The sequence below is a fragment of the Momordica charantia genome, assembly GCF_013281855.1.
Source record: "Momordica charantia cultivar OHB3-1 chromosome 1 unlocalized genomic scaffold, Mcharantia_2.0 BLBB01000001.1, whole genome shotgun sequence".
NCBI lineage: Eukaryota > Viridiplantae > Streptophyta > Magnoliopsida > Cucurbitales > Cucurbitaceae > Momordica > Momordica charantia.
Genome location: NW_028275157.1, coordinates 10,232,390 through 10,249,139, shown reverse-complemented (window position 1 = coordinate 10,249,139; position 16,750 = coordinate 10,232,390). Strand labels below are relative to the sequence as shown.

At 32.1% G+C, this 16,750-nt stretch overlaps 1 long non-coding RNA gene and 1 other non-coding gene across 2 annotated transcripts; one reads left to right on the top strand and one right to left on the bottom strand.

Moving 5' to 3' along the window:
- Positions 1 to 4,332: 4,332 nt before the first annotated feature.
- LOC111019572 (uncharacterized) lies at positions 4,333 to 6,525 on the bottom strand. The gene is made up of 3 exons (XR_015788380.1): positions 6,137 to 6,525; positions 5,414 to 5,491; positions 4,333 to 4,542 (listed from the first exon to the last, which is right to left on the bottom strand). It is a non-coding gene; the product is annotated as an uncharacterized LOC111019572 (long non-coding RNA).
- A 2,804-nt stretch (positions 6,526 to 9,329) lies between these two features.
- Positions 9,330 to 9,403, top strand: TRNAI-AAU (transfer RNA isoleucine (anticodon AAU)). The gene has a single exon. It is a non-coding gene; the product is annotated as a tRNA-Ile (tRNA).
- The last annotated feature ends 7,347 nt before the right edge of the window (positions 9,404 to 16,750 follow it).

Here is a 16,750-nt window from a genome sequence, read left to right as displayed (position 1 = left end):
TGTCCACATACACGTACATATGCAAGGAGTCATTGTGTGTTCCTTGTGGCTTAATCCAAGACCTCAAGGATATTCCTTGAAGCCCCAAATCACCCAAACTATTCTTTAGAGACACCATTTCTGTTTATTGTTTATTGGAAAAAAAAGAATAGAAAAAAATATGTTTGATAACTATTTACTGTTTATTGTTTTTAATTTTAGTTTTTAATTTTTGAAGTATAACAACATATAAAGGTGGGTATTGAAACTTAGTACTTCTTGATCAAAGATATATGTCATAACTAAAGTTTGCTTATATTTATTTTTAGTTTGTTTTAGTACAACATAAGGTGAAAATTCGAACTCACGACCCTTTCGTGAGTTACGCTCATATTGACTATATTTATTTTTTTAGTTAAAATATAATTTAGTAGCTAGACATAATATAACATACCTTCAAAAGAACATAAATTATTAAAGAAAATATAATTATATAAATTTCTTTAATATAAAAGTCAAAATTATCAGCTTTAAAATACAGAATAAATTTTACAGAATATTGTTTATTTAAAAAATAGAAAATATTTTATTAAAAACTAGTAAATATTAAACAATAATTACAAAAAAAAAGTAGAAAATATAAAAAATAATTATACAAAAAGAATTATTAAAAAATAGAAAATATAAGGAAAAAAAGCGACAAATCAAATTGGAACCAAGGATCTAACAAGCTAGGCTGAGGATCAAAATGGACACATAAAAACTAATTTTTATAGCTTCCAAAATTTAGTCATTCTTTTGGAAACGATTCTAAAAAGTTAGAATGAGAAATGTGATAAGTTACCATGTTACCAAACAAGTCCTAAATTTTCTAACTCGAATTTTAGACATTGGATTATGAAAAAACATCCTGACCCTGATCCCAAGTTAATTCGTTATATGATTGATGCAGAACAAGGCGTGTAATATTAATTCGATTGACCAATGATCACAAGGATTAATGAACTTCATAATTTTTATTTGTAAGTATTATTATAATGTGTGAGATACATTGCTTAAAGAGAGGATATCTCAAAATATCAATTTTGAGGACAATCAAAGAAACAGAAACAAGCATAAATGGTCTGCTGAACATTAGTAGGAATGCACTGATGTGAGATAGTGTGGTGCTTCTCCCAACATTTCTTCCCACAATCATCGAGTATGCATCCACTGTCACTCAACTTTTCTTGACATCTTTGGACAGCTGACACTCCTTTGGGCACCAAAATCAACGCAGCTACAAAACACAACAAAAATTCAAAACAATTAAGCAAGGTCTATCAATCAGCTATATCATATTTGCCAAAACCAAACCGCCAAGTATTGATACGGTTTCTTTAGACATGGTAGAAAGAGTTGATGAGTTAACATTCGTCTAAATAAAACATATTACATAAGAAAATTGTAACAATTCGTCGATCTAAAGACGTACGTTTTGAGATACTTAACCCGAATCAAAAGTTTCAAATTGTTAATTTTTTAAAATCATAAAATCCCAAATCAAATCAAGCATAGAACCATATGCACTGGAATAATAATTTAAATAAAGAGAAGAAGAAGAGACCTGCGAGAATAAGAACAATGAAGGCAGCATAGGAAGAAGGAAGCTTTGCCATGTTTTAGTTGAAGAAATTAAGAATGATTTGGTGAAGTGAATTGCAGAAAATAGTGGTTTGAGGAGGTTTAAATACTATACATTGCATTAACTTCTTCCATGAATAAGATCTATTTTCTTAAATGATTTCATGCTTTATTCCATTTTTGGAGAGAAAGAATAAAGATGGTTAATTTCATATAACGTATGTAAATTGAATTTAGATCTATTTTTAATTTTGTTTTTAATGTAGATCTGCATTTATTAGCTAGGTTGTTATTATTTATTTTTTAAGCAATAAATAATCGGATTACCATAAACAATAACATTTGTTGGATAATAAGGGTTACATATTTAGCTATGAAGAAGCGTAAGAGGGATAAGCCTACAAATCTTGATGAAGCCAAACAAGGGAGCCTCTATTCTCGACCCTGAATTCCAGAAAACAGTGAAATGAATCCAGAAGCGGATTCAAACTCTATAAAAAGAGGGATAAGCCTACAAATCTTGATGAAGCCAAACAAGGGAGCCTCTATTCCGTGAGAAAAGGACCAAAGTTTACACACTACTCAACCAGTGGGTGGTATCAATGGTCTTGACAGACTGAACTAATATAAAAGTGACAGAGCTGTAATATTTCCGATGTGGTTTATACACTCAACTACATCAGTCATCATCTTACTAATTCAATTTTCAAATCTATTCTTTTATGTTAGGTTGTTAATCACCAATTACTCATGATATTTATTTATTGTAGATCGAGAAAATGGCAAAGTTTTCGAGCCTTCGTTTTTATTTTATTATTATTCAACAAATGTGGTTTAAACTCCATTAATGCAATTGAGCATATTATGCTTTTCTCTGGTCAAAGCTGCGTCCTTTGTGCTATGCTCTTTTATTTTGTTGGGTTTGGTCTTTAGCTTCAGTGGCTCTGTGATTTCGCAATTTTTTTCTCCAATTATCTGCCTTATTTGATTCTCTAGGTTTCCTCAGCCCCTCTTATTTAGTTGGATTTCATTCTCATTGGTCATAGTTAGGGCTTGTTCTTCAAGTGATTTCCAAACTTGATAGACACTATCATTTGCTTCCATCATAGAAAGAACGTCTCTACTGTAATTATTCCGAAAAGTCATGAAGTCAACAGCCCATTATTGTTCTCTCATATATTGAACTAAGGATTGAAAGTCACTTTTCCCTCCTTATCTATGAGTTCTTGTTTTGGAGCACTATCTTCAAGCAAGTGACGTTCATGCTTCTGATGAAGGGTACAATTTGTGATTTCCATAGCAAGTAATGGGAGAAGTTCAACTTGATAGAGATCAGCTAGAGCATTGGTGAAAAATCTGAATGGCGAGGGATGTTTCAGTATTGACCATGAGTGTTAAGAGAGGAGATAAAAAAATCAATTTCTTTTATGTACAGAAGCTCTGATATCATTAAAGGGTTGCAAAAATTTTTGTTCAGTAATGTGGTTTTGACACTGGCATGTGTCGTGCTGGTGATGCGTGTGGCTGGGGTGCGAAGGGCGATGTTGCATGCGTGTGGCTTGGCGGAGGCGTGCGTGCAAAGGTCGTTGGCATGCATGCACGAGATGCTGAACATGCTAGCGTGGGGCGCGCACAGGGTGATCTCTTGTGAGGTTAGCGCGATGGTGAGGGTCTATACATGTGCACTTTGGGTATTTTGTTGCGGTTTTGCGTGCGGTCATGCTCTCCTCTTGGCTTAACTTTGTTTTAAGGATTTGGAGCCAATTATGATCATATCATCACCTACTTGATCCTAACCAAACTAGATGGTGTCAAGGTGTCAAAATCTACCAAAAAGAAAAAAAAAGCCACATAGCCCACTGATTAACCTTTCAAGGATAAAAAAAAGAGGTTAATCCATGTTATTTTACACTCTATTAAGTTTTCAAATGCTATTAAATGTTGTGATTTGAGTTGATGCATAATCTAGAAATCATACTTTAAACCAAAACGAGCATAGCTCAACGTAATTGACATATATCTCCAATCAAGAACGTAATTGTGAGTCCGATCTCCCACCTCCCCTATTATATTATTAAAAAAAACATACTTTATATTCAAGTAACACCAAAATATATGGAATCTCTTGAAATTCTCGGTCAGAAGTATCAACTTTTATATTGATTTTAGCTTTGTTCGTCATTGTCTTAGTTGCTTCTTTTTAGTTAGTTCATTTACAGTTTCCTTGTTTGCTTGTAATTCCAGCATTTCCTTAGTTTTTAATCTTTCCATTTTCAGCAACTTATTCCTTCAAGATACCTTATTTAAGCCATTGATATTCTTTTCATTCCATTTCTTCCTCTATTCGTATTTAATTTGTTTACTTTTTAGGACGGATTTTGTGTGCACACAATTTTTTGGATGAGTTCTAACTCCCCTAAACTTGGAAGAGCTAGGGTAAGCACTACAAGAATTTCAGGTTTCGGCGACAAATCCTGAAATTTCGTCGTCGAAGCTGTCGTCAGAAGGTTCTGGCGACGAAATTTTGCTTTCGTCGTCGAAAACATCTAAGGGGACGAAAATTTATTTCGTCGTCGGGTCCACCTTCGGCAACGAAAATTGATTTCGTCGCCGGGTGATCCTTCGGCGACGAAAACTTTGTCGAAGGTGGTGATTTCGTCCTGTTTTTTCTCTTTTTTGTCTTTTTTTGTCTTTTTTTTTTCCTGTATTTATTACTTTCTCAATAACAAGTATCACCAACAACGAATTTAATTTCATTTAAAAAGTCATGATATTACAAACATTTGTTTTACAAAAGTAAAAAAATAATATAAATTAAATTTAACAACCTACTCTAAAAAGTCCCAAACTTAAACAACTTAAACATATTCTACACAATCCTTCATAAAGTTTGTTCATGAAATTTGATTTCCAAAATCTTTGATAGAGAATCGAACGATCCTGAAAAAAAACAAATAAACTTATATATTAGCAAAATATTTTATATATTTCTCAAAACTAACTTAAAAGTCATAAAAAAATCTCATTACAGATGCATGTCTCAAACTCAAACTAGACATTAAAAGTTAACTCACCACATCCATTAAAAGTTAACAAACTTTCATTCTAACTCAGTACATATGTCATGAACTCAAACTAAGTAAACATTTCACAAACTTAAATTAAAGTAGAAGAGGATCCCTCCTCTAAACACTTTCATTCAAAGTCAATAAATTAAATCTTATATCGCACAAACTAAAAGAAAAAAATATAAGAACATCCCCTCCCCAACACTTTCATTCAAAGTATTATAATTCCTCCCCCACCCCCCAACATTTCATTCTAAGTATGTACATATAACACCCTCCCCTCCCCAACACTTCAAATTTCCAAAAATTGCTCTTACCAAGTAAAACACGCACACTCACCAATCAACTTTACAAATTTAACAGAATCATCGAACGACATTTAAAAATAAACATTACTGATTCATTCGTAACATATGTTTTAAATGGCTACCATAACTGCAGAATCATCCAACAACATGTAAACATAAATAAAACAATCATAGACACAACCATCCACTAATTTAAGTACTTAGCTTAATCAACCTATATTCATTTGGTAGTCTTTAAAGTAAATAAATAACAATATTTAATATTTACAAAGCCAATAAATTAAATCAAACAAACAACATTTCAACATCTCACAACTTAATTAAAAAGTTCACAATCAAACCAATATGCTTCAAACTAAAATAGTTCATAAGCACGTTCACAAGCAAAAAAACTAAGTCAAAATCAAACAGCTTAAAAATTAACTCACAACATACCTTTAGCACAAGTTACAACGAACGCTAAGAACCAATACCGACCACAATAAGCTCAAAGTGAAGCTTATAAATTCCAACCTACAACAACAACTCATGAAGTAAAAATCACAATCAAGTCACAATCACTAGGATTATATATATATTTAAGTCACAATCAAACTACCCATTAAAGTCCATCCATTAATAATTTGAATACTTAAATAGAAATCAACACGAAAAAGCATTATATTTATAATCCCTAAAATTTAGAAACTTTCTAATTACAAAATTACAAAATTACGAAATTTTCAAATAAAGAATAAAGCACAAACTAACACAACTACAAACTCTAATTCCCCACGTGTCCACTTATAAGATTTCTCAACTTCACCCCTCTATATTAGGAACATAAAGTTTCAAAACACAAACTTAAACAACGATTAATTTCTCAAACTCACTCTATTAATATTAGGTGAAACATTATCAACCTTCACAATTTCTCAAATAACTATATTCACAATTTAATAACTATTATACAAAACATTATATAAAATGTGTGCTAAAAAATTTCACAATTTCTCGAATAAACAATTTAACAATTTCTCAAACAAAATAACATATATTAAATCCAATATTATAAAAAAAAGAAAAAAAACACACAAAAAAACTAATATTATACAAAAAAAAAGAAAAAAACACAAAAAAAAACATAAAAAAATCTAATTTATAGAAAAAAAAACTCACTGACGATAGAACGAAGGCAGCAGGGCGGCGGCGGACGAGGCCGGAACGAAGGAGTGTCGGGTGGCGGCCGGAATGAAAGAGGGAGAGAGAGGGGGCGTCGGAGTCGGCGGTTGGAACGAAGGGCATCGGGCGGCTGGGAGGCGGGGCGTCGGATCGGTGGGGAGGAGGGGCGGTAGGGAGGCGGGATGGCCGGAACGAAAGAGGGAGAGAGAGGGGGCATCAGGCGGCATGAGGGAGAGAGAGGGGAGTCGGGCGGCAGGGAGGCGGGGCGTTAGAGTCGGCGGGGAGGCCGGATGGTTGGAAGAAATGCAGGAGGCGGGGCGGCGAAATCGCGAAGGAGAGGGTGAAGGAGGGTTTGCTCTGAGATTTGTACACCACACACCCTTGCCTTTAAAATAATCTTTTGTTGCAAACGTGTCACTGTTTTTAAGGATAAATGTGTGTTTGAACAAAATTGGATTTATACATTGTTTTAAAGAATTTTTGTTCTCTTTTGTTTGCTTGCTTTGACTTCAAGTTGACTTATTATTCCACCCATGCATTTGAATTAGTTTTTCCATTATTTAGTTTTTTAAAACTAACTTTACAAATATTTCTTCATTTTCAATACAAATCATAAGTTAAGTAAAATTATTATTTGAATGCTATTATTTTAGTTCAAACCTTCTATAATAATAATAATAATAAATAAAACCCACCTGCCAATATGCATTATCCCAATACCCATTTGCATCCTTATAAGCTCATTATTCTATCATATCATTTCCCTTCTATAACAATGCATTATGGGTAAAATAATGTTGACATGAGGTCGGAGGTTGAATCCCCTATTTCATATTTGTTGTACTAACAAAAGAAAAATAAAAAACAAATTTGAAGAATCGGTTAGAGAAGCATCAGCAATTTGTGAAAGACTTTTTTTTGGGGGAGGAGCAGCAAGAAATTTCTGGATATGTTCTACTAGGAGCAATTTCAAGGACCTTGTAAGTGAGGTGTTCTTTCTTTTGACTCCAACGCATCACAATCTCATCTTCAACAACATATCCTTTGCCTTCGGCTTCCCATTTGATATAGAATTCATCACCAGTCGCGGACTTCTTCATAGTTGTTTCTATGTATTCCTTTCTCTTCGTGTCGAATAAAGTTATGTTCACTCCATTCTCTTCGTCCCTCGCTATCTTCCTCGAAAAAATATTGAGTAAATTCTCTTGGATCTCATCTTGTTTGAGTACCAATGTCCCATTTATGTCACTTACTTCCAATGTCTTTGCTATTGTCCACCAGTTGGTTGCGACCATTTTAGTTTCTTCAACTTCTTGGATCCCTTGTTATCCATGAGAGTTGCCATGTAACCCAATATATATAGGTTAGACAGAGAGAATCAAATATTTAATATTAGGCATGTTGTAAATCTATGGGAGAGAGGCCATGGGATTTATTTTCATTAGTTTCTTTTCAATTTGGAATGAGGCCATTTAATGTGTTTGTCAATAAAACCAAGCATGCTTTAATTAATTCATTAAAATATATAAGTAAAATGTAGAGTGAACTATACTTTCCTTCATTGAGTTTAGAGATAGGTTTTTATTCGATTTTAAAAAGTGATAGTTTAGTTTTCGTCATTTAGAAAATATTTTTAAAAGGTCCCTAAAGTGAAATTTCCATTAGTGGAACACGTGTAATCAAAGCTTTTTCTTGATCCTTCGTGGTGGAGATTTGAAGGATTTGGTCATGGTGATGGTGGCAAGGAAGGAGAGGATGGAGGGGATTAGCAGTAGTATGGATTTTGCCAAACATGATCAATGGGAAGCTAAGCGATTTTGACAATGAAAAACAAAAAGGTCAAAGTTACTCTCAAACACACCCTTAATCCATAATATATGACTTGAACTATGTTCAGATTGACAACAAAAATAAGGTAATTATTTTATATGAATTTAATTGTATCTTATTTAATTTACATGTTTAATTTGGGTGAGATAAATTTTTCATGAGTTGATAATAAATTTTGTAAAAAAATAAATTATTATTTCATTAAAATACTATTTTAGTCTCTATACTTTTGACTTTTGTTCATTTTGGTTCATATACTTTCAACATATTCATTTTAGTTTTTGTACTTTCGACTTTTGTTCATTTAAGTCCTTGTACTTTCAAAACCTTTTATTTTGATCTCTATACTTTCATAAAGTGATTAATTTGGTCTTTATTTGAAATATTTTAATACAATTTTTTTACATAATGGAAACTCTTTCATACAAATTTATAGTTACATTTAAACAAATTTAGTAAGTGAATTGTAATGGAAAAATTATGATCTAAAGAAATGAGATAAAAATAAAAGTAAATGAGTAAAATGATAACTTTTTAAAAGTACAAGGTCGAACATGGACATTTTTTCAAATACGGACTAAAATAAACCAAAATCGAAAATACACCACCAAAATAAAATTTAAACTTATTATTTTATATTAATCTAATCCCACCAAATAATTCGTTTCATTTCTTTATTAAAAAAATAATAAAATAATTCATTTGACTAAAAAATAAATTATAAATAAGTAAAAAAAGGAATAATGGAATGAGAGAGCAGAATTAAAATTATAATATGCGTTAAACTTTAAGGTTTGTCCCTAACAAGTTATGAAAACTTTAAAAATATTTAATAGGTTCGGTAGATCCGTAAAGATTATCACATATCTTTTTAAACTTTTAATTTTATATGTTATATATCATTGACTTAATCCACATTTTTTTTTAAATTCACAGATTTGTTAGACATAAAATTGAAAGTGAGATTCTATCAAACACAAAATTCAATTTTATGTCTAATAGATCTATTAATTTTATAAATCGAATATGTCATTAATTTATCAGACATAAAATTGAAAGTTCAACAACTTACCAAACATGTTTTAAGCTCAACAATCCATAGATACAAAATTAAAATTTCAAAGACCAGTTAACTAATTTTTTAAAGGCCGAAAGACCTAACAAACACAAACCTAAAAGCTTTAAGCGCTAAACTTACAATTTTGACAATAATATATTATTGATTTCTCTAGAGTAACTAAATATTATTTTAAAATATAGTTTTTTTAGTACAAAAATTTTGGGATATGAAAGATTGAGGGGTATGGTATGCTCATAGCGATGTTAACATATATGGTTAATACAAATCTTTCTAACAATTGGCCTATTAGCTCAGTTGGTTAGAGCGTCGTGCTAATAACGCGAAGGTCGCAGGTTCGAGACCTGCATGGGCCATTTTTTTCTTTTATTTTCATTTTCTTAACTTTTATTATTATTTTCCAGCCAAACAAACTCCTTTTATTCTCATTTTTTACTTCAATATTCTATTAGAAACTTAATTTAAATACAAAATGGATATAATCAAGTTTATTGACCAAATTTAAAATTTAACCTTAAAAATTATATTAATTATAACCAAAAGGCTGGGCTCTTAATAACATTGTCTTTGTACTAAAATAATAATAATAATAAAAAATAACATTGTCTAATTTTAGTATGCTCACAAATTGTGCCCCTGTCAAAAATTGTTCATTTGTGCCGAGAGAGTTTCGTGTAATGGAACGTTACCAAACTGAGTCCTAGAGAATCTAATATTTAATATTAGACCTGTTGTAAAACTATTGGAGATGACATGAGTTTGATTTTCATTAGTTTCTTTTCAACTTGAATAAGGCTATTTTCTGTGTTTGTCAATAAAACGAAAGCATGCCATAATTAATTCATTAAATTACATTAAACAAATACAATTATATGGTAAGGTTATCTGTTTAATAATCCTTTTATTTTTTATTTTCTGTTTTTTGAAAATTCTTTTTATTGGCACTACCACGAGAAAGATTCACGTTGGGACTAAGAGCACGTCCCCTAAATTTCTATCAAATTTATTATAGTGTACTTCTAAGTTAAAAAAATTGCCTTTAGTTCGTTTGGTTATGCTTCTATAAGTCTTCCTATCCCAGCACGTACCGTATAATTCTTTGTTTTTTAACTATATTTTTATTATTTTTTAAAATATATTTTTACTATTTTTTCCTAAATATATTTTTATGCTTTTTTTGTTTTCTAAATATATCTTTATTACTGAGTCTCAACTTCAACATATTTTGATGTATTTTATATATTTTTATTGTATTGTGATTGAATTTCAACGTTAGTCTATTTTTCTTTAGCACAGTTGAAATGTACGAAGCAGCTGATCACCAAAATATTGTGTCGTTAGAATATACAAAGCAGTAGAATATCAACAAAATATTATGCAACATTATGCTTCGTAATTCACAACTCGAATCTTATTTTTAATCATCCTTGGAAGGCTGACATTCTCATATTTGTATACCATTTATAGCATTTACTTATGTGTATTATTTCTATATAAGTAGCTTAATTTTAGGAAAGTAATTGGTGTAAATTGGGCGATCGTTGTCCAAATCTCTCCCCACCCCTCGATATAAGTTAAGTTCATCTCTGCTCTTGTAAAATCAAATTTTCAAGTGAGAATTACTTTGTGATTTATCTATTTAGGTTGGTTTGTTCCACAAACGATCATTCGATTTAAAAATGGGATCTGGTCAAGATCGATGAGCCAAAAGAGTCACGATATTGAGGGATATGTTAATGATGAGATTAACACTAAAGTATTTTAAAAGAAAGAGTAAGATTATTGAAGGAATTCTAAGTATATTATATTGAATGAAAAATAAACAGGCTATTAAATAGTCATACACAGCAAAACGGAACTTACGATAAGTAAGGAGTTTACTGTTAACAGACTTCTAGCTAAGTCAAAGCAAAAAGTCCCAAATAAATTTGAGATTTTATTTGACTAATTAACAATTCCTCCCTTAAACTAAATTCTTTAACACAAAGAACTTAGTTTATATTGCTCTCTGTACATACTCCAAGCATTGCTCGTAGGTTCAAGAAAACATCAAGCTTAAGCTTGAGAGACTTTGTCATTACATTAGCAATCTGTTTTGTGGTGTTACCATGAATCAGTTTTATCACTCGTATCTGTGCGAACTCTCGAAGAAAGTGAAAAATAACATTTATATGCTTGTTGCACCCATGCATGATTGGATTTCTTGAAAACTTGATTGCAGAACTACTGTCACATTGGATAGTTATTGACTATTGCTTAGTTTGATCAAGTGTCATGAGCAACATTTTTAACCAAATAGCTTGACAAAAACATGATGCCGCGACGATGAATTTTGCCTTTGTGGTTGATAAACTTACAATTGGTTGTTTCTTAGAACACCATGATACAACTCCAGAACCAAAAGGGAAGAAATTTCCAGTTGTACTGTTTCTATCATCCAGGTCACCAGCATAATCACTATCAGTATATGCTACAAGTTTATTTACTTCCTCCCTTCTTGTAGAAAATTCCAAACTCAGTTGTTCCATGTAAATACCTTGCTAATTGTAAATGAAGCAGAGTAGGATTCTCTATGTACCTGCTTAAAAGACTGACAGAAAACACCACATCCGGACGAGTTGAAGTGAGATACATGCTATTTGCATGAAATTTGTTTTATCCACCTTTGTAGCTTTTTTATCGTTGCAAATCTTAAACCCACGAACAAATGGGTTTGAACTGAGTTACTTTGATCCATCACAAAATGTTGCAACACCTCCTTAACATACCTTCTTTGACAAAGAAAGATTCTACTAGATTTCTGCAAGACTTCAAGACCCAAAAAAAAAACTTCATTTTACCGAGACCAGTCATGTCAAACTCAAAGCATCATCGAGTTCTTAAACTCAACAAACATTAACTCATCATTTTCTGTAAATAGAATATCATCAACATATAAACTTACAATGAGCATGCTACCTTCTTTGTTTCGTTTAACAAAAAGGTAGGCTCATAATCACATTTTTTTTAAACCTTTCTTTATGAAATATGCTTCAATACTATTGTACCAAGTATGTGGAGCCTGTTTAAGCCCATAAAGAGTTTTCTTTAACTTGTACATCTTTTCCTCTTCTCCTTTTCGAATGTAACCGCGAGGTTGTGCAACAAAGACATCTGATCCTTAACCAGCTCTCCATGTAAAAAGGCAGACTTCACATCTAATTGATATATAGTCCACCCTTTTTGTGTTGCAAAGGCAATCGCCAATCGCGGTCTCCATACGAGCTACCAGAGTAAATACTTATGTGTAATCAATACCATCTTGCTGAGCATATTCTTTCACTATCAGCTTTGCTTTAAACTTTTCAATTTCTCCCTTTTCATTAAGTTTAATCTTGTAGTCCCACTTTACTCCAACGGTTTTAGCTCCTTTTGGTCAATCAATTAATTCCCATGTGCCATTTTTCTCAATCGCCTCAATCTCAACATCCATGACATTTCTCCATCTTGCACTTTTCACAGCTTCTTCCAAATTAAGTGGATCAGCACGATGAGTATACAAGGCAAAGAATACCTGGTAAAACGTAGCCTCTTCATCTAACAAACCTTCACCGGATACGTAATCTCTTAGCTAAGTTGATTGCTTCCTACTCTTCCCTTCTACATGACTTGGAATAGTCTCTTGATTAGTGGTAAGAGACCCCTCTGGTTGTGCATCGACATGGACTCCTCAGGTTGCGCTTCAGCAACATCTTTTATGTGAGATTCTTCAATGACAACCTTTTCATTATCTTCCCATTTCAGCTCACACAAAATTGTTGACTCATGTTCCTTGCCCCATTCCCATTCTTCACTTTCTTCGAACACCACAAATATGTTTATTACGAGTAGAACACATTTCAAGCTTTTCTCATCTAGTCTAGATCTTGAATTATCAGGTACGTGAGCATAGGAAATACAACAAAAAATTATGAAGTGTTGGACTAATGGCTTGTATCTGCTCCAAGCTTCTTCTAGTGTCTTGTCCTTCACAGCTAGTGTTCGACTACGGTTCAAAACATGCACAACCCAATTTACTGTTTCTGATCAGAAAGTTTTTGGTACTTTATTTTCAGATAACATGCTACGAACCAAATTCATGATGGTCCGATTCTTCCGTTCTGCTACACCATTTTATTGCGGTGAATATGCAGCTGTTAGTTGTCTTTGCACTCTATGCTCATTACAAAAATTGTTGAATTCTAGAGATGTAAATTCTCCACCACGATCCGTGCGTAGCCCCTTTTAAAGACTTATTTGTTGCTTTTACAACTTGTATCTTGAAGCTTTTGGAAACAGTGAACGCTTTTGATTTTTCTGCCAACAAATAAACTCATGTTTTTCGGCTGAAATCATCAATAAAGTAATTAAATACTTTTCTTGTTATTCGAGGCTGGCTTAATTGGTCCACAAATGTTAGCATGAACAAGCTGCAAAATTTCTGATGCTCTCAAAGAACTTCTCATTGGAAATGAGTCTTGATGTTGTTTCTCCGCAAGACAATCTTTTCATAGCTTTGAGGGCGGCTTAAGCAGCGGTAGACCTTCCACCATCTCTTTTTGTTGCAAGATTTGTAAGCCTTTTAAAGCTTAAATGCTCAAACCTGCAATTCCACAATTGCGCTACATCTTCTGCAATATAAAAACAACTCGGTGTTGCAGGCAAAAAGATGGCATGCAAAATAAACATCCTATTTGCAGACATATTAGATTTCATAATCAAATATTTGTCAGTATGATAGATTTTGCATTGCCTTTGCTAAAACAAAATGCTCAGCCCTTCTCTTGCAACTGTCCCAGACTCAGCAAATTGTTCTTCAATTCTGGAACATAAAGAACTTCTGAGATGATGCTAATAACACCATTAATATCTAGCCCGATGTTGCCTTTCCCTTTAACCATTATGTTTGAATTATTTCCCAGCTTCATCGAATCAGAGAAGTTTACATCAAGCTCGAAAAAATATTCTTATTTTTCACACATGTGGTTATTGCCGCAAGAGTCGAGAAACCACACATCTGTTTTTTAGTGCTCATTTTTTTCAACATAAGCCATCAACAACACATGCTCATCACTCTCCGCTCGACTCTCTGCAAAATTTGCCATTCCCTTCTTACATTCCCACTGAAAATGTCCAAGTTTGTGACAAGCATAACATTCTATAGTTACTTTATCAATACTTTGCATGTTTCTTCCACGTTCTCTACCTCCAAAATTTACACGCCCTCTTCCTCTGCCAGAAAACTGGCTTCCATGAGTCACCATGAGAGTATGTTCTTCATGGACAGTATTACTCATGCATTGTTTGTGCACGAGCAAACTACTCTGCAGCTCATCAATCGACAACACACTCGTATGAACACAACATAATTAAACTTTGGTGTCATTGACCTTAAGATCTTTTCCCACAACAGCAACATCATTCATATCTTCACCATTGGCCTTCATCTTGTTGATGATGATAAGAACACGAGCAAGGTACTCGTTCACAGATTCTCCTTCGTTCATATGAGCAGTTTCAAACTCCTTCCACAAAGCCTATAGATGAGCACGCTTTACTCGTGTTGTTCCTTCATACTTTTGCTTCATCGAGTCTCAAATACTCTTTGATACATCTTTGTTAATAATTGTTTCAAAGATAAAATGATCTAAAGCCTGAAAAAAGAAACCTTTAACTTCTACTCTTCACAAATTTTCTTTTGTGCCTCAGTTAAAGTGACACCTTCTGCTGTTGCAGAAATTCCATTTTCCACCGCACCCCAACACTCCTTCGATCAAAGAAAATTTTCCGTAATCATCGCCCAATGACTGTAGTAAACATTGAACCTCGACACCGCTGGTTAAACAAAAGCACCCTCTGTAGCCATTGTCGTTTGCCTAAATCCTTAGAAGACTGCTGCTTCTACTAAGCCTCTGGTGAGGCTCTGATACCAAATGATGAGATCAACACTAAAGTATTTTAAAGAAAGAGAAAAATTGTGGAAGGAATTCTGAGTATATTGAATCGAAAGCAAACATGCTATTAAATAGTCATACACAAAACAAAAATTACGATGATAAATAAAGAGTTTACTGCTAAGAGACTTCTAACTAGTGAAGCCGTGTTCTAAAGCAAAGAGTCCCAAATAAATTGAGATTTTATTGACTAATTCCTAACAGTTAAGGATCCCGCATTGAAAAGACAAGAGACCAGGAGTTTATAATATAAGTGGGTTACTCCTCTCATTGTCAATTAACTTTAAGATTGAACCACATGAATATTGATAAAATAAACTAAAGCTGAAAATATAGGAATCAAAATAATATTTACACCTTATTTTATATTAATCTAGTCTCACCGAATAATTCCTTTGACTAAAAAATAAATTATAAAGAAATAAGTAAAAAACGAATAATGGAATGAGGGAACAGAGGGAACATAATTAAAATCATAATATGTGTTAAATTATAAATTTAGACCATAAACTTTTACATTTATGTGTAAAAAGTTTTTGAACTAAAAAAAATATCTAATAGATCCTTAAACTTTAAGAATGTCTAAAGATCCGTAAACATTTAAATTTATCTAATAGGTCCTGAAACTTTGAATTTTGTATGTTATAGATCACTAACCTAATTGACATTTTCTTAAATTCACAAATTTATTAGATATAAAATTGAAAGTTTGGGGTTCTTATTCAATTTTATGTCTAATAGATACATTAATTTTATAAATGTCAAACATGTCAGTAACCTATCAAACACACAAAATTGAAAGTTTATTGACTTACCAGACATTTTTTAAATTAAGGAATCTATTATATGGAAAATTAGGAGTTCAAGACCTATTAGACATCTTTTTAAAGCTTAAAGACCTATTAAACACAAATCTAAAAGTGGAACGAGTAAACTTTATATTTTGTCAATAATATATTATTGATTTCTAGATAACTCAATATTATTTTAAAATCTTATATTTTTTTATTTCTCTAGATAACTAAATGTTATTTAAAAATCTTTAAAAAGCACGATTTTAGTGAATTATAGTTAATATAATATTAAATAACCTTTGGGCTATTTTTTTTTAATAAATAACCTTGATCAGCTGTGCATCATGCTAATGACTTGAAGGTTGTAGTTTTGATGGGCCATTTTTTTTATTTTTAACTTTTATTATTATTTTCCAACCAAACAAGCCCCTATCAAATAAGCTCCCATTAGAGTTCAATATAAATACAAAACGAATATAATCAAGTTCATTGACCAAAAGTTTTAAATTAGTGCAAGTAAGTATAGATTAGCGATAATTGGCATATATCTCTAACTAGGAAGTTGTGACTTCGATCCCTTACTCCCTCATCATGTTGTACTAAAAAAATAAATTTCTTATATATTTAAGTAGAACCTTAAAAATGATATTAATTATAACCGAATGGGTGAGATCTTAGTAACATTATCTAATTTTAATATGCTCATAAATTATGCCCTATAAAAAAATTGTTCATTTGTGCTCAGAGAGATTGGTGTAATTAAGCAACATTAAGCCAACGTAACTAATTACTTATTATTACATACTTCTAAGAGGTTGAAAATATGTAATTATTTAATGAATCCTTCGCTGACGACGGGAGTAGAGATTGGACAGACATCTTTTGAAATATCATATTTACAAATGTTTACATTTTTCAATATGAATGAAAATCAATT